The 6,802-nt window shown below is 35.6% G+C and overlaps 1 long non-coding RNA gene across 2 annotated transcripts in view; it reads left to right on the top strand.

Annotated features, from left to right (window-relative positions):
• The window catches only part of LOC109348175, a 2,304-nt gene continuing 814 nt past the window's right edge, over nt 5,313-6,802 (top strand). The window contains exons 1-3 of one of the 2 annotated variants that reach the window (XR_002107707.1): nt 5,313-5,594; nt 5,783-5,853; nt 5,942-6,070. This is a non-coding gene — a long non-coding RNA (uncharacterized LOC109348175). Of the gene's footprint in view, nt 5,854-5,941; nt 6,071-6,802 lie in introns of both variants that reach the window. The other variant, XR_002107706.1, reaches the window with a different exon arrangement.

Raw genomic sequence — 6,802 nt, forward strand, 5'->3', positions numbered from 1 at the left:
ACTTGGCCTTCAAGTAAAGAATAGGCAAGTTGCTTGATGAGTTGGTCAAGCTTTCTTCATGGCTAGGTTTTGTCCTGGTCGCTCAGCTCACACCTAGTCCACGCCTAGCTAGTTGGTTTCTTCATGGTGAAGGAACCAACCTTTGTTCAAGCTGAATCAACCTTTGTTCCATGATTTCTTAAGTTGGTTTTAGTTGGTTACTTGGCTCTTTTAGTATGATTTCTTCAAGTCTAGGTGAGCTTTCGAGTTTGTGTTTTGCTTTGCATACCTAGCTTGGGTTTCTTCAAGATGAAGAAAGGTGTATTTCTTCAAGCCTAAGTCATTTTTTGTAACAAGCTTAAGCACCCAACATGCCATACTTAACATGTTTGTTTTGAGCATTTTCCTTTTGGACTTTTGGCTTGTGATTTGGCATGAATGATTGGCTCTCTTTTGGATTAATCAATTTCCTTCAAAGTTCAAGGGAAACTTGGACAAGAGGTATTCAAAAATTATTTTATTCATACATATAAAATTTATCTAAAAAGTGTTGAATTAAGTTCGTTTTCACATTTTTGCATAGGATAAGTGCCATGAAAAGTGTAAGAAAATTAGGTATTTTTTGCACTTATCTTGTACTACTCTTAAAATTAAGATAATTTCATTAAATCAAGAGTTAAATGTGTTCAAGAGGGATACTCACAAATTAGACAATATTTTAAGTAATCATAGATATACCAATGACCGAAGAGGTTTAGGCTACACCAATAGTCGACAAACAAATGGTATAAAGAAAATTACTTTGAACCCGACCATAAATATCTACCAAGTCAGCCTCTAAACACGACCCTAGACCCGATTAAATATAATATATGTCTCTTTTAGATAAAGTTTCCCCAACATTTTACTTGTTATTATAGATATATAATTTGACATATGAAATGATATATGTATATATATTGTTAATCATGTATATATGATGAAAAATTTGAGAGTCAATGATAGTTTCGATAAACAAAATGTTATTACTCTACACATAATTGAATAGTGACACATACAAACATAATAAATGATTGACCATGTGACAATGTTGGGTTTGGTCATGTTTGTCCTCTACCCATCCCTAAATATTGTATAGGCCTAACTTTTAAACTCAAACCCGGTCCTAGACCCTATGAGACCTGACCTTATTTGGACCAGATCATGGTCGGGCCAAACTGGGTGAGCGAGTAGAGTCGGATCCTGCTCACCTCTAATTAGATCACTAATTCAACAAAGATATCCAAAGGAGGTTGGCATCAAATTTGTTGGACAAATCTTCTAAGTTGAAAGTTGTTAAAATTATTATAGCTTATTGGGAAAATTGTATACTTTTTTGTTTTGAAGGTTGACGAGCATATGTTATTCCTCATTTTGAGGTAGAGTATTTTGAAGTTTCCAAAAATTAGATTTATTGGTCAAAAGTTTTAAATTAACTTCGATTTTCTAGTAATCTCATTTCATTTTTTAATTATTATGGTAAGCTTTGATTTGTTAAATCTAAGTGTTACATTTCTCACTAATCTATCTAGTCTTAGATTGAGACTCCAAATAGAGACTAGTAAACTATAAGAGAAAACAAGTTGGAAAAGAGTGTCATAATATATAATAAGTTTAATAAGATATTATACAATGTTGGAACTTGGTTGTGGGTGTGAAACCTAAAAAACTTCCAAGACCCACATAGAAGAGTTTTCAAAGAAAACAACTCCCAAGTCCCACATTAGAGAGACCAAGAATTTGGAAAAAATCCTAAGTTATAAATAGAGGTCTCCTCCCTTCATTATAATTTGCCCCAAGTTGAATTTGTTTTCATTCAACTTTTCTTTCTCCCTCATATTTTCCGCTGATGCATTTTCGGCAAACTTCCCCCCCCTTTCTTTATGTGGTACTAACACTAGTAGCCATACTGATAGCCATATTGTGGGAATTGAAATTTCTTTTTAAATTCAGGAATAGTGGGGGCACTTCAACTAGTCACATACTTGTGATTAGATATAATGATAAAAAAATAGAAAGGTTTGAAATAGAACCTATAAGAAGTAAGAGAGCAATAACTACTAGAGAGTATAGACTTGATTATATGATCTATATATTGGAGGATAAGCCATCAACTCTCCAAGAAGTTTTGACTTCTTTGGATGTTGATCTATGGCGAGAAGCCATAAATGATGAGATGAACTATCTAGAGTCTAACAAGAAAGAGACTATATTAGCTCAATCCACTATGGAAGTTGAGATGATAAAATTAGCAACAGCTAATGAAGAAGCCAATTGGCTGAAAAACTTGCTTGTAGAGATTCTCATATGGGAAAACTGATGTTAGTTGTGTAAATCCATTGTAATAGTATCGCGACTATTGCAAAAATTGAGCACTGCTTTTATAACGGTAAGAAATGACAAATTTGTCATAAGCACAATACAATTAGAGAGTTACTCTTTACAAGAGCTGTTAGAGTTGATGAAAGGACTAGCTAGAGAGAAAGTCCATAATACTTCTAAGAGTATGTGACTATTTCCCTTAGAATGAGGATCACTCATGATGGTAACCCAACCTAACTAAATGTTGATCCCAAGAAATAGGTTAAATGGGTAATAACAAATTGTGAAGTGATATGAGAATGAACATGCTATAAAATTATAAGAAACATGATTCCTGTAGCATATGTAAGAATGAGTTAAAACTCTTAATGACATCTATACTTTAGTTGGAGTGGAGTATCTAGACTACAGGAGTACTCTTGATAGAAACACCTATGTGAATGTGGGAGTGGGGGCCGCTTCCTGTGAAATTTTGGGGGATAAATTTCTAGAGCGTTCACTATACTGGGATAGACGTGTATGACCTTTAATGCACGAGCTTTACAAAATACACCTTTGAAAAGGTTGTGAGTGGTTTGATGTTGGAGATAAAGTTCAAGACTACGAGTAACTCTAGTAAAATTTGGATCTTACTCACTATGCAAAGGTTCAAGTCGCATGACACATTTGTTTATGCACAATCTTATTGAGACCGTAAATATTCTCGGAAATCGTTTTTTAATTTCAAGTGGGGGATTGTTGGAATTTGATTTATGGGTGTGAAATCTAAAAAACTTCCAAGACTCACATAGAAGAGTTTTGAAAGAAAATAATTCCCACGTCCCACATTGGAGAGACCGGGAATTTGGAAAAAATCCCAAGTTATAAATAGAGGTCTTCTCCCCTCATTATAATTTGCCCCAAGATGAATTCTCTTTCATTCAACGTTTTCTTTCTCCCTCATATTTTCCACCGATGCATTTCCGGCAAACTTCTCCCCCTTTCTTTCCGTGGTACTATGAATGGCACGGGTAGCCATATTGTGGATATTTCAAGAACTGACACTGATAGTCATTATTGAGGGAAAAGAATTGGCACAAGTAGCCATATTCTGGGCATTTCGAGAACTGACACTAGTAGTCAGTATTGAGGGAAAAGAATTAGCACTGGTAGCCATATTATGGTGGGTGTATTCGAGATCAGTTCTTACAGTGCAGTAAAAATTCGATAACAGAGACCTGAGCTGTTTTATCCTGGGACGGCGTGGTTGATTGTCTGCTTGCACATTTTTGGCAGTGCCACGAAACGTCTTAAAGAGAGCGATCTAGTCGTGACTTAGCCAGTAAATATTATTTCGGTTCATTTATAATTGTTGCAAACTACGGTAACAAATGGATAGTTGATGTGCATAAGATGATGATATATGATATAAATTATATGTTAATGATGGTAGACTGCATTATTGGTCAAGGGTTGTGGGGTGGAAGTCATGTGGTGGTGGCATTGAGGTAGAGTGTTATGGCAATATAGGTGGTGTCGCGACCCGATTTTCGGTTGGAAGACCGGCTCTACGACTTGGGAGGAGGCGAACTCGATTTCTACCTTTCTCGATTGATTTGGAGTCGCCACTACGTTTTTTACGGTTAAAACGTAGAAAACTCTATAGTAAGCCCAATTAGGATAATATGGTCTTTAAGCAGAGATTCTGAGCTCGGGAGTCGATTACGGATCGGGGAAGGTATTAGCACCCCATCCGCCCGTATTAAAACGGTACCCTCGCTAATAACATGGACTTTTATACCCTTAACAAATATTTATTTAGAAATTAATTATCATAACAAAATATTTTTATTTTTTATTATTGAGCCTGACAATATTGACTTTGGTCCTACGTACCCCTATTAAGGGGATCAAGGCTTACGTAGTTCTAGTTCGAAAATTGTTTAGCCACTTTGGTTAATGGTTAGTGATTTAGAAAATATCGATAAGTTTAGAAATATCAATTTATTGAGTTGGTTAATATATAATTTTTTTGGTTCAACGAGACTAACAGTTCAGAAACGGTGTTGGTCGTAGACCTTCTCCTCATTTCCGGGGAGTTAGAGACGACTCGAACCATAACCTCACTATAAAAATCTCAATTTATTCGGTAAAATAATATTGGGTTATTTTTAGAATTAGGTAGCAAAATAGGCTGGGGAATTATTTTCTATATACAGGATTAATAGCTTAGAGACAGCATTGGTTGTAGACCTTCTTCTCATTTTCGGAGAAGTTAGAGACAACTCGAACCATAACCTTACTATAAGAATTCCTTAATTAATTCGATAATATAGTTTTTAATTATTTATGTGTATAAAATTTTAATGGTAAAATAGTTTATTAGTTATTAATTATATATATATTATACAAGATTAATAGCTTAGAGACAGCATTGGTTGTAGACCTTCTTCTCGTTTTCGGAGAAGTTAGAGACAACTCGAACCGTAACCTTACTATAAAAATTCCATTTTTAGATAGAAAATATTTGTTAACATTATTTTTAAAGGGTGCGTTTTTAATAGGCTTTTCATTAACAAATTGGAACAACTGCTTAAAGCCTTGGATAAACGTATATTTATTAGTTATTAATTATATATATAGAATTAATAGTTTAGAGACAGTGTTGGTTGTAGACCTTCTTCTCGTTTTCGGAGAAGTTAGAGACAACTCGAACCGTAATCTTACTATAAAAATTCCATTTTTAGATAGAAAATATTTGTAAACCATTGTTTTTAATAGGCTTTTCGTTAACAAATTGAAACAACGGCTTCAAGCCTTGGATAAATGTATATATGTGAAGAATGATTATGATTAATTGATATTCATATAAAATATTAGCAACAATGAATAACTAGGCATGCATAAACAAATAAATACCAAAATATGAAAAAATGATTTAACTAGAATAATTAAAAAGAGATGGAAAGCTAATCAGAAAGGGATTACCCCTATTTGCACGTGAATGAGAAGAAAAGGGGATGGAATCCCTAAATCAAACCATTTCTTCTACTTTCTTCTCCTCTAACTCCGGCAGCGTTAAGGAGCACCGTTCATGGCTAGAACTGAGTTGGCCACGCTGACATACCGACGATGAAGCTCCAAGGCCACCCTCCTTCTCGTCTATGGTAGTCCGCAACCGAAAGTGAGACGTTCTTGTTTCACAATGGCCCTGGTTCACGACGGCGGGTTCACGATAGCGGAGGATGGAAGTGGTGAACGAGGGTCCCCATACGGTACGGTCTCTAAGCCCTCTTCTCCTTTCTACTCCTCTTTCCTTCTTCGACGGTGGTGATTAGTCGATGGTGGTGGGGATCGACGAAGAGAATCCCTTTCTCTTCGAGATGCATCGAACGAAATCTCCCTCTTTTCTTATTTGATTGATTTCAGTTACTGTTTGGTTTTTTTTTATTGATGGATTAAGAGAGAACGAAGACGATATTGTGGGGTGGCTTGCGGTTAGGCTCCTATTCTCACGGTGGTCATTAGAGTAAGGTAATGACTCAACTACTCTTACTTTCAAAAAAGGATGGGATCTATTCGAGTGATATTGACTTACCCCTATGTCTACCCTGTATGCAAGGTTTTTGGGATGAGATTGCGGTGCTCAAAGGGTTCCCAATGTCCCCAAATGCGAGGGTTTACAGTTTTGGTGCTAATGGAGAATATCAGAACCATGGATCGTGCAATTGAGGCTAAGGGTATCAGTAAGGTATCGTACCTCCTTTCTGCTTGCTTTTATGCACCTTTTAGTGCCTAAATTAATGGATGATATGCTTATGACAATAAAATTGTGTATCAATTTCGTAAGAACTAGTCGGAAGAAATGCTTTATGATTATCCTCTGCTCTCAATCAGCATGAGTATGTATAATCTTTGTGAAATGGTTCATATATGAGGAACAAACTTGGTTGGAGTTTTAACTTGGATATAAGTCCTATTGTCCAGTTTTAAAATTACAACAGTGCACCATCTACTCCAATCTATTTTGTTTCTTTGCTTTAGGAAATATACGCTTTGCTGAAACCAATACATATGGTTGATTGTAACCAATTAAAAGCCTAAGTCTAGTATATACATCGCACGATGAAGGATATGTTCATAACACAATATTATTATGGCTTGAATGTTTACCTGAGTATATGCTTTTCGTTGTTGTACGATGAGTATGTCTCTGCCTTCTTGGTTTATGGCGTCTGTGATGTATAACTCTATATTCGGATTGCCTTTTGTCTAGATATGGGTATAGTGATTGTTCCCTGGAACTGGTATGATATTGAATCTGCTTGAATGTTACTCTATCTGTTTATATTTCTGCCTTTCTCTCTAGAATGCTCTCTGTTTTTCACTCGCTATCATGTTTTTCTGAGTGTATGTATGTGATATGACTATTCAAGTGTTTTTTGTTCTCTCTGATTGTCCTCTCACTATGGTAATGTCCCCC

This window comes from Lupinus angustifolius, chromosome LG01, assembly GCF_001865875.1.
Source record: "Lupinus angustifolius cultivar Tanjil chromosome LG01, LupAngTanjil_v1.0, whole genome shotgun sequence".
NCBI classification, from domain to species: domain Eukaryota; kingdom Viridiplantae; phylum Streptophyta; class Magnoliopsida; order Fabales; family Fabaceae; genus Lupinus; species Lupinus angustifolius.